Genomic DNA, 11,788 nt, shown 5'->3' on the forward strand with positions numbered 1-11,788 from the left:
TATCTTTTTCTTTTTTGCTTTCTCTCTCTCTGTGAATGATTTTTATGCTTTGCTAAAACATGTGGGGGCGTTGAGAGAGGATTTAAATGCAACGATCCCCCTCCTCCTTTTTTTTTTTTTTTTTTTGGTGAATCTCAGCGTTCTTTTCTGCAAGCCTGTGATGACGACAGGGCAGCTTTAAGCCTGGCAGTGCCCACGGCAGGCTGCCGTCTCAGCGCTGCCCACTCTCCTCTGTGTTGGCATGCTGGGAGAAAGCGAGGGTGGGGTTCCTCTTTAACAGACCCTGTCATTCCTAGGAAAGCCTACGTGTCCACCCATGCAGGATTCCTGATAGGTCTTCATGTCGGGGAGGGGAGAGTGCACAGATAGGGATTTTGTTTTCAGTAGGCGAGGGTCTTCGCTCAGCGAAGAGTCAAGCGTGTATGTTGGGATGAACGGACAAGGCACTTCTTTGAGCCTTTACGTGACAGCGAGGGTCAACAAGTGAAACATGTCCTGTAATATCTATGTAATTGCATATTCAATGTCATCGGGTGGGTGTTTTTCGGCTCTGCTGGATTAAATAAGCGTGTTTGGCCGTGATTCAGGGAGTCTATTTCCTTAGCTAATGTTCCCCTTTGTCATTATAACACCCCGTTAAGCTGACCCGTGTCCCGCTCTGTTCAGTCATTACCCATTACTGCACAACATATATGATATGATTCATGCAAGCCTGCCGAAAAGGAAAGAATTACAACCTACCAGGAAAACTGCATTGATTATGCATATTCTGGCGAGTCGGGAGACGCAATAAACCTCCTAAGCCACCTTTCCACACAGTGAAAGAATAATTTGCACCTCATGGCTGCGGCATGCTGACCACCAGAGGTGCAAGAAAGAAGTGCAAATGTCTCTCATGCTTAAGTGAGATTGCAACTGACACATGTATCTCATGAGCAACATGTTGTGTATTTCTCTCACCTCCTTTTCCTGTTTTCTTTGTCCCTTCCAATCACCTTGGTGTTTGTAAAATAGTCTATTTTGTTTCTCCAAACCCTGTTGTTGCGGTAGCTCAGTATTCCTTCACCTAATATTTGGTTGAAGCGCGTAGGCTGCAATATTTTTTAGTCAGTGGTTGTGAGTAAAATACGATTTCAATAACCATGACAATGTATTGTATTATCAATGGGAGGATAAGAACAGATTAAGGAAGCTCTGGGATGCGGATACAGATGACAATGGTCAGGTTTCTATGTAAGCAGCGCTATTGGAGAAAGTGATTTTTTACTGCTTGACAAAAGCAAAGAGGAAAGAAGGTGGCTCGACATGTAAAGCCGATTCAACTGACCCTGATATGTTTAAGGTGAAGTTATTTGCTTCAATACACAGGAACCTTTGAAGTATGGATAGAAAGGTCAACCTCACTTGAGAAAAGCAAACTAACAAAGCAAATATGCCAAAGATAATGTCTGCATGGTGAAATGGGGCTCGAATTACCAACATGGGAGCGTACATGACATGGAGGTTAATTAATTAGATCAAGAAATCATCAAAGAAGCAATAACAAAGGAAGAATTTAATAAAAATACGGCTTGAACCTGCGCCACCTGATTATTATTCAGTATTCACACCCCGAAATTCTATCTCGTCAGTTCATATACATTGACGGCAAGATTGTTCAAACAAAGACTCATAAACTGCATGGGAAGTACATCTGCTGCTGTGGATGCTTAGGCAAACATACAAGATTAAATTTCTATTTATATGAGTCACAGAAACTTAACATTTACCGGGGGATTTGTTGTAAGATCTGCAGAAGACTTCAGACACTTCGGCACAGTGAGAAACTCGTCCAATTTATTAATATGATGCGTCCAGCAGGTAAATGTCTGCAGCCCCCCGATCCCCAGCACATCGCCTTCAAGAATATTACCGCTGTGTGCCATTCGTTTGTCTTCTTGCAATGTAAGAAGTACAATTTCTCTTTTGACAGAAAATTGAATGTTAGTTTTCTTGTATGCTACAGTGTATCTTCCAACAAAAGAGTTACCGTCTTCAGGACTTTACGGACAGGATTACTGTGGAGATTATATTTGAAACTGAGGTAATTTTCTTTTTTCAAGTTGACAGCCTCTTTTCTTTTGGAGCGAAGTAATCTTAAAGTTAAAAGTGACGATTTGAAGTCTACTTAAGACCCAGATGTTTGGCTTAGCGGCATTTTGCCCAAAATGTTTTTTGCTTCTCATTTGTGGTCCGGTGGAGGGTTTAGTTACAGTTGTGTACCAATCCTCTGATTCACCTTCTTTAGGAACCGCTTCGGGGCTGCTCATAATGCTTAACTCTCCGTAATGCCATCCCCTTCATCTCCACAGTGGTTTTATTGTCTTAACTCTGGATGGAGAGACAGAGTGTTAAAAAAAACAGGTTAATACACGTTTGGCAAAGTGAAAGTAAAGTATCTTTTTAAAGATGCTTAGTATTCAAGTTTTTCTTTGGAGAATGCATTTCATCAGATGACGCCTGTCTCTCCCAACTTGTTTAGGTACCTTGTGGGTCTGTTTTTAAAGATACATTGGCAGTGATTCATTTTGCTTTTGACATTAAAAGCTTGTCGCTTGCTAATGGTAGCAGCAATCAGGTCCATTGATGCCTGATAATAAAACTGCCTTCCTTGTCATTTTCGTGATCCTGTAGTTTGGAAGCAGAGAAAATCAGAGAAAATGTTATGCAAATCATTTGTTAATCCCTTTACATTATTTGTTCCCTTTCGCTTTCACACTCAATTTCCAGCACAGCGAGCTGACAGGCGGACACCCTCAGATTGCTAATTCTTAAGACAGAAAAAAATGTCAGCCATCCATTTTGTATTTAGAATTTACTTTTACTAATAATTCATTTGACTTGTATGGTTTAGTAAAAAAAAAAAACAGTCAAGGACCTCACCTCGGAAACCTTCAACTTCAGCCTCTTTCTCTACTTGTTTTTGTTTAAGTATGAGCCGTAAGAGAGCAGTGGCACACGAAACTGTGACCAGTGTGGTTGTTTTTTGTTTTTTTTACATAGTTTTGTTGTCCCAAAGGTTGGTGTTAAAAAATAATAAGAAAGAGGTGGGATGGTCTTAGATTCAAGAAGCTTAAAATGCAAAATCTCAAATAAGCCCAATTTCCACCAGCCAATCCCGTTGCCTTTCGGTGGGCTTGTGTTGATCGTCTCAACTGACTCACGCGCCGCCCCTCCCCAAATGAAAACACTACAGATTTACGTGGCTTTTCAAAAAAATCTATCTAGACATTTATCCAGCTTAATCTTCTTAACATATTAAAGTGATTTGCTTTACCCTGGAGTGGCTGAAGCTGCGAGCTCACCGCCCCATCGTGGCACTAAAACCTCAGATGCATTGTGGACACCTTTCGCTCTTGAATCAGAGAGAAGTGGGCAGAAGTCGACCTGCTTCTCAGCTGTCCCCGCTGTGTGTCCATTTCTTTCATTTTTGTTCTGTTATTAGTCCAACTGTTGCACTCAGTCACTGTTCTTATAGGCACACGGCTCTGCCAGAACTGCCCACACTGTGGTGTGGAGGTTTGGAGCTTTCAGCTTTTGAGCTGAACTGAAAGAGCTCTCTCACAGAGTAGGTGTTGGCAGGATGCTTTGTTTCTTTCTGTGAATGTCACGAGAGAAACGGATAATGAGAAAACTGAAGCACAGTGATGGCGGGATTTATCCGGGTGCCAACTTAATGCCGGACTGCAGATCAGGGCATTTTCAGATAGATGATGTGCTTAACCTTTTCTTCAGACGGGACACAAATCTGAGAATCGGTAGTGACGGTTACAATGTGTTTTCCCTTAAAACACCACTTTAAAGGCCGGGCGGCTAAAAGGTCTTGTTCAGATTCAAGCAGTGCTAATGTCTTTATTTGGCATGATGCTCTATCCATGTGCTTCAGGGCCTTCGTTTTGCCAGATCGAATCAGAAGAACTCTAAGTGTAGACTTGGAGACATTCATCGTAGCTGAAGCCTCAGTCCATTCTTTGTCTTCTTGGTATTTAGCTTAATATCTGTCAAACTTTAATGTCGCATGACTGGGTAAAAGTAAGTGTTGATGTGCTAAGTATGTGCTAAGCATGACAAAAGTATAATTAGTTTGATTTGGTTAAGACTTTAAAGAACCTTGAATATAACAGCTTAAAACGAACTCTGCACATTATTGTTCGTTTGTTATATTAAAGATAATATGGATTTATTAGTTAATTGAATTAAGGCAGCTGTGATTCTGTCAAGCCAAATATTCATGTTTACCTTCAATGTACAAAGTTCTGTGTGTTGAGTAGCTCACTCCTCGCCCACTGGTGAGGTTCAAGCAGGTCTTCTTACTCTTCTCTTTTTCACAATCTTATGCTTTAAACTGAGGTATTAGTCCGCTAATAAGACATAAAAAAGTGGAAGACTGAGAAGAAGACAAAAAAAACACTTAACAGTAAAATATTTCTATAATACAGCTGTGGATTAATACATCTAATAAATTGTGTGTGCTTTTTTTCCTTTTAAATGATCTGACAATTTCTTGATTTATTTTTTTTGTTGACAAAATAATAATATCATTCCAGTAAATCCAATTCAAATGCGTGATTGTTGAATATTTTGCTTGTTGAGATTACTTACAAGTATACTTTGTAACTGCTGTCCTAATTCTAATCATCGTTAATTTATTACACGGGCTCTCCCCAATTATGTTTTTTTCACTTTTCCATTCATTTATCATCCATTTGAGGCTGATTTGAAAATTCCTGTCAAACGAATATAATGCTTGTGTCATTCGAGTAAATAATGGTGATTTTTTTACAAGAAATAATTAAACAGAACAAAAAAAACTGACAGATAACACATATTTATAATAAAAACAATTGTTTTTTAAATGTGTTTCCACTGGATACAGAAGATAGTTTTAATCCTCCATTTGTGCATCACTGAATCCGATCTAAGTAATTTGCAATTCAAAGAGATAATTGACTCTGCATAGCTAAGTTTATATACTGTACTTTGCAGGAAATTGTTTTAGCTGCAAACCAGACGATAAAAACCTGAAAGTTTGTCAGCAAAGTGACGGCTTACTCTTGCATTCGTGTCCTCAATGTGTTATAACACAATGATTTTAAGGGTGATAAGATGTCATGGGACCATTTAGATTGCCTCAACATGGAGTACCTTGTCTTACAGTTCGCAGTGCTAGCAGCGCTAACAGCGCTACAGTGAAAAGTGAAAACAGAGCTAACAGTGTTATGGGTGTTCAAGGTTAACAGCTGTAAGCGCTGCATGAGAGCAGAACAAGGCAAGAAGAAGCGTCGATGAATCTCACACAAACAGGGCGATGCCTTCGTCTGCTGCGCAGGTTTACATAACGTCTCCACTATGTACATCTTTAAATGCTAAATATGATATGTTGTTGTTGTTGTTCAGAATATCAAATGAATTTTCCTACAACTATGGTGTGTTTCTGTAAATGCGTCCACTTATTACCATGCCTCATGAAAGGAAATGCAGTGTTTTGCTCCATTCCTTTGCAAACTGGCAGGTGCTTGACCTCTTGTACTTGGACTGAATGTCTGACAGCTGTTAAAATCATACACTGAGGCTGTCCGTTCAAAATACTGTTGAACGCGGCACAATTCCACACAGACGAGCACTTCAAACAAACTATGAGTGGTTGCTTCTGTTCACATGGCGGAGAATAGGAGAAATTGATTGGAACTGGGAGGCTTAGGACAGGATTTTCCTCAACCATAATATTTTTTCTTTAACAACTGCAGCTTAAATTTAGATATATTTTTTTTTGGCTTTGTCTTTTATGCCTTTGTCCAAATCCTATCGAGTGGTGCTTCAGGTTTTTCCTTGAGTAAAAAGTTGATATTGTTGTGTGGAGGGAGAAAGGACTTTTTTTCATGTGTGCAGGAATGTAGATTTCTTCCCCCCCGTGAAATCCTAATTGTGCCTTGGAGGGCTGGTAGGGTATCTCAGCTCGGCTCAGCTCTACAGGATTTGTGTCTGTGTATGTTAGGGTATGTCTCTTAGCTTGAATGCGGATATAACCCTTTCTTTGCACAAGCAGCTGATTTTTTTTCTCAAATTTGCCGATAGGCTGATCCTGTGCATCCGTAGCTGTTTGTAGAAAACATTGAAAGTTTTTGTTTAGAAAGCTTCCATATTTAATTTTCTTGCCCTTGAAAAGTTGATATTTGTGAAGAGCTAATGCAGATAACAAGTGGACCTCTTTCTGTGGATCAACCGCACATGAATATGAAGCGCCCGAGAGCAGGCTCTGTAAATAGTCTGCGGTCAGATTGAGAATATATCTTGGGTCAAACTACGTCGACCTCTTGTGTGTCTTGAATTATTGCTGTGCATTTATCTATGCAAATCCAGGATAAGATCCCATCTGCCTGCAGCAACATATCCCCCTGGATTCGGTCTATGTGAGTGAGGCAGGTTATGGTTTACAGTCAAAAAGGAATCGCAACAACATATACGCGAAGATTATTGCTGTAGTCATTAATTGTTGCTTGAAAAGGGGATTAGGATTACCAGTCCTTTAGAGCACTCTAACACCTGTCCTTCCTCATTTCTAACAATGTGACTTCGTTTTTCCCTTATTTCAGTATCAGTTCAAGTTGGCAAAATAAAAAAGGCTGATTTATTCAAATGAATCATCGACGCTGGAAATGATTCAATATGTGCCACATTCAGATGGGTGATATATTATTCCCTTGGGGAGAGGCAAAGATGGAGCCGTGGAGCTGTTTTATTTGTGCTGTCTTTATCAGTGTGTCAGGCAGAGAGGCTGAGCTTGTTCTCTATGAATGGACGAGCCCTTGAACCATAAACCTGTACCTCCTCTGATAACAGTTTTTGCATTGTGATATAAGTGTAATTCTCTATGATGTCCCCTCTGACAGCGCTAAATATATCAACATACACAAAATGATCTGTCAGACGAATTATTTTATTCCAACCAGTTCTCCAAAACTAAGGATTTTCTGTGCTTCGTGCACAGTGTGTGTGTTTTCAGGACATATTGTAGATTCTGTTGAGGATCCAAAGCAAAGCTCGGTATTGTGGTCGCATTTCCCCCAGCTTTTCTATTCATGCTCTTTGCGTTTTGCCTGTAGGTGAACATCTTAACTGTTCTTTTTGTCCTCCGTACCTTGGGCTGTATATCGCTTCGTGCTATTTCCGCTGCCTGGGACCTCAGACTGCTCTGACGTCTGGAGATTGCAGCATCTTCGAAGGTGATGGGAGTGTTCCCTGAATTACTCCGTGCCCGTGTGATGACATGGCCCCGATTGTCAGACGGGTGGGCTGGTGACACTGGAACACAGACGGTGCTTGTCTGTTTGAAATATTCAGTTTCAAGCTTCCAAGCCCTGGGCAGTCCTCTATCCCAGTCTCCCAACACCCAGCTTCGCCCACTGAAACAAGACTCTTCCATACTGGAAAATCTGGCCCTGCCGACTGGCAGTCTTGACTAGGTTCAGCCCACACGCCAAGCACCCCTCCCCCCCCCCCCTCACCCCCCACACCCACAAAATCCACCCCTTAATAGGCACAAGAGTTTGCCACCCCATGTAGATGCCTTTTGGTCGCCATCCATGAATGGCGTCAATAGCATCTTCCTACACAACAGTGACTGAACGGAGGGCACAAGAAAATGTGGGAATAATTTACACTTTCTCACTGTACTACCATCAGAAACCATAATTAATCATGATAGAAAAAATGTGGAAGCCATCTTGGCTGGTGAGACACACAGTGCCTGTGAACAGGCCTGACACCTTTAACAGCTCTGATGGCCAGATAGGAATGAGTGTCAGAGTGCTTACAACTAAGCTCCCGTCATGGCAGCGTGCTCCCCGTTGTCTTCAGAATCGTCGCTGCCGCTCGACGGTTCTTCATGAAGTGCAACTGCATTTTATATATTATATAACATTATAGGCCGTGAGTGTGAATATTGATCCTACAATGGCTGTTAATCTTCTGTTATAAATATGTCTTTCATCTGAAAAAAAATGGTTTGGTTTCCAAAATAATTAATTGGCTTTAAAGACAAAATGAAAATGTAGAGACACGACCAAAAGTCAATCTGAAATCTGAAAAGGGAAATGTGAGCTTTAAGTGTGTACAGCTTTGACATTTCATGTCATCTTGCTGCTTCAGTCCACTAACCAAAACTACTTCCAATAGATCCCTATTGTATTCCTCTCTTCATCTCCAAAATCCCCCTTAGTACTTTTAGAATCAAAATTGTTTAGATTCCCAAAAGAGTAGTAATTAAATGTGCTCACCATCAAGCTTTATAGGCTGCACTTGGTGTAAAAACAGCATATGACTCTCAGTTTTTGACGTGCTCGACAGACTAATTATGGATATGAATCCAGTGCTGCAATTTGCCCTGTTTGACTGTGCTCAGTCCCGAGCAGCCAAACTCCATGACAAAAATATTTCCCTCTTGCCTCATTTAGCCTGGCTGCATGCTACTTTCAGAGCACCTGTTAGTGGTAGTTGCCGTGTTTGTGCGTGTGCATTTGCAGAAATGTTTCCACGGCAGTGAGTAGGTGTATGTGTGTAAAGCCACCACTAGAAAGTGTTGAAAGCCTCAGCTAGCAAGATCGCATCCAGGGTGACTAATAAGCTTAACATGAGCACGGCTGTGTTCGCGAGCACGGCGCAGTGAAAGAGGTCTTCAATGTTGAGAGAAATGCAGAAATGCTTCTCTAGGCTGCTGCTAATTCCTTCACCCCCCTCAAGCTTCAATCAGACTGTGAACCCTCTTACTGTTAGCTATGGCTCCATGGCAGCTTCCAACTGCGCCACGAAAGAACAAGGCTTCGCAAGCGGCGTTCAGGACGGACTGCCTTCAGTCAAGTTGATCAGAGAGCTGCTTATTTTTTTGCCAAAATGAATGTACATTTAAATGAATTGTAAGTGAAACACAGATTTCTATTCAATGTGCACAAACAAAAGGGTATGATGCGTTAACCTGATTCCAATGCAGCGTTGTTGTAATGTGTGTTATTGTGTGTTTTTTGTGACAATCTAAACGCGTGTTTCATACTCCGCTGCGTTGTCACCTCACAGCTCTTCCTTACGTTTCTCTACCTGACGGGGGGAACTAGTAGCTGTGTTGTCTTTCGGGCCTAGAATATGCGTCCGTGTCCACATGTGACTTCCCTTTGACCAAGAAGCTCCTCAAAGTGTGGATTCATAAGCCACTTCACACTCCACTCCCGTGTGGGAGGGAAGCTGAGTTAAAAATAGGCAGGTTTGGAGGTATCGAGCAGCCAGCACTGGCACAGGCGCTTAAGAACACACTGAAGAGTATTGGCATTCTCTTTGCATATCATTTATATGTGTCAATAATCAATCTCAGTGTTAAACCAGTAACTGTAGTTGTTACAGGCTCTTGTGAAATATCCCAAATCATCTCGTATAAGGGTGTCGGAGGCATCAGTAGCACTCACATTGGACCGGAGTGACAAAAAGAGCTGAAATGATGTGTTGTGGCGTTTTACAAAACATGGTGCAGCGTTCTCTGCTGATATAAACCAAATACATCAAGTGGCTTCACTTCAGCAAACACCTTCTTTGGTTTGACCTTATGTGCATGTGTTTGTGTCAATATGCAGTACTTTTATATACCATCTTAAAGGGGCATTACAGGCATTTACTGCTGGGCTTTTCATGAAGTTGGAGTAGCTGGTGGTGTGTTTGTTTGGTGCTTGGGAGGCATATTGGGAAAGTGGAGGACTGCAGTTGGTTTCCTAACCACCCGGTTTAGTTTAGTTTTAGGGCAACAAAAACCTGTTTTAAATAAATCCTGATAAAGCAAACAAGCCACTGGATTTGCAAAGAATTTAACCAAGATCTTGAAATTTCCCAGAACTTAACCGAGTGCATTGTGTGTCTAACTGTTTGATTTTAAACGTGGAAATACAAGTGGTCAGAAAAGTGGTATTGTAGTACTACTGTACTGGGGATATCTCTGTTTTGTTTGTATTGTGTGCCCACCCAGGCGCTGCCTGCCATTGGTTTCAAGCTATGATTGACAGTTTGTGGGGATGGTGGAACAATAGACAGGCACTTTTAAGGACAATGCAACCAACGAACAATGGGTGAAAAATCTGAAATGTAAAAACATTGGCCTTGCAAATGTTTTTAAAGAGAAGGCATGCATTCAAAGTGTTAGACCTTAATGATACTCAGTTTTGGTTTGAGACAAAAAAATAACATTACCTATGGTTCAGTTGGTAGAAACAGATGTTATATTGCAAGTGCAGACAATCTAGGGCAGTGGTTCTCAACTGGTCTGGCTCCGGGACCCACCATCACCCCTTAATGACAAGCCGCGACCCCAATCGAGGAACATTCTCAACATCTCAAATTTATTCAAAATCAAGTTCACAAGCTGAATTTTATATTCTATATTCAGGATGTTTAATTATCCTAAAAACCCAATGTCTCCCCCATATCAGGATGGTTTGACCCAACCTGGCACACGCTGCTGAAAACATGGACGAACCCGGCAACAAAAACGACACTCCGCTGCGTTAAATAAGTCCCTTCAAAATAAAATCATTTTGTGATTTTTTTTTTAATTCAAATTTTTATTTTCCCATGCATTAAAAACGGGACCCACCAGTTGAGAATCACTGATCTACGGTAAATTTGTTTTTTTCATTTAAAAACACAACCACACTTCACACAAGGCCACTCAGCTTTAGCTGGACGTCTTTGAACCCGACACCCACAGTTTGTCCAAAAAGCTTACTCAAATTACTCAAGTCATTTAAGTAATTTTCTGCTTTTTCATACTATTATTATTATTATTATGTTATGTTCACATTCCAAAGGGGTGGAGCAGCATCTCCCATTACATGTTAGTTTTTTTGTCCCCTAGAACTTCAGGCGTAACGAGTCTTCCTGCTTTGTACATTCCTAGAGGTGCAGATCATTCATTCATCGGTTGTGGGTATCTAACATGACATTACCATTAATGCCCATATAGTCATAAAAATACCTTTTAATAAGTTACTGTTTGACAAAATTCCCCCTACATTTTGTTTTTGTGCATACTCGGCTCAGATTAGGACCAGTTCTTTTATGACTGCCCATGGAGAAGGTGTTATAATGCAGCTTGCTTGGGGGGGGTGGTATTATTATTAATGGCCGACACAGGCTACCTCACCTGTAGCGATGTTGACCTCTAGGTGAGTGCCACAGCCCCCCTTTCCATCTCCATCTCATTTTTTGGGTCCAAGGCCCCCCACTCTCTGTTCAGGATTCAATTACTGGTGTCTGGCTGACCTTTGACCTCCCATCCAACGGGATGAACCTCCTCTTCTTACCCTGACAGTGGTTACACTGATACTCTTCAAATCACTTTCTCATCTGCCCCTCTCACTGCTATCTGCCTCCAAAATGAGGCCTCATCACTTTGTCCTTAGAATGAAAGTTTTCAGTATGAATTCATGTGAAACCTCAATTATATATCTATAAGTTTAATAGTGAAAAAACAATACTTTTTTTGTAGAGATGACCCATTTGAAAAAAAGTACTTCTCCGTTTTAGAGTTTTTTTTTTTTAAACTGACCTTTCAACCTTGTTCTAAGTTGCAGTCGATGGTTGTTAAGTCATCGCTGTGTCTTAATCACAACATAGATACCTGTTAATTACCAAGCAAGTTCAAATATTTTTGCTACTTAAAGAGGGATTTGAAATCGATGCGTTGCTTTGCCCCGGGTCGAGCGTTGAGCACGGT

This window comes from Pungitius pungitius, chromosome 5 (assembly GCF_949316345.1).
Source record: "Pungitius pungitius chromosome 5, fPunPun2.1, whole genome shotgun sequence".
Lineage (NCBI taxonomy): Eukaryota > Metazoa > Chordata > Actinopteri > Perciformes > Gasterosteidae > Pungitius > Pungitius pungitius.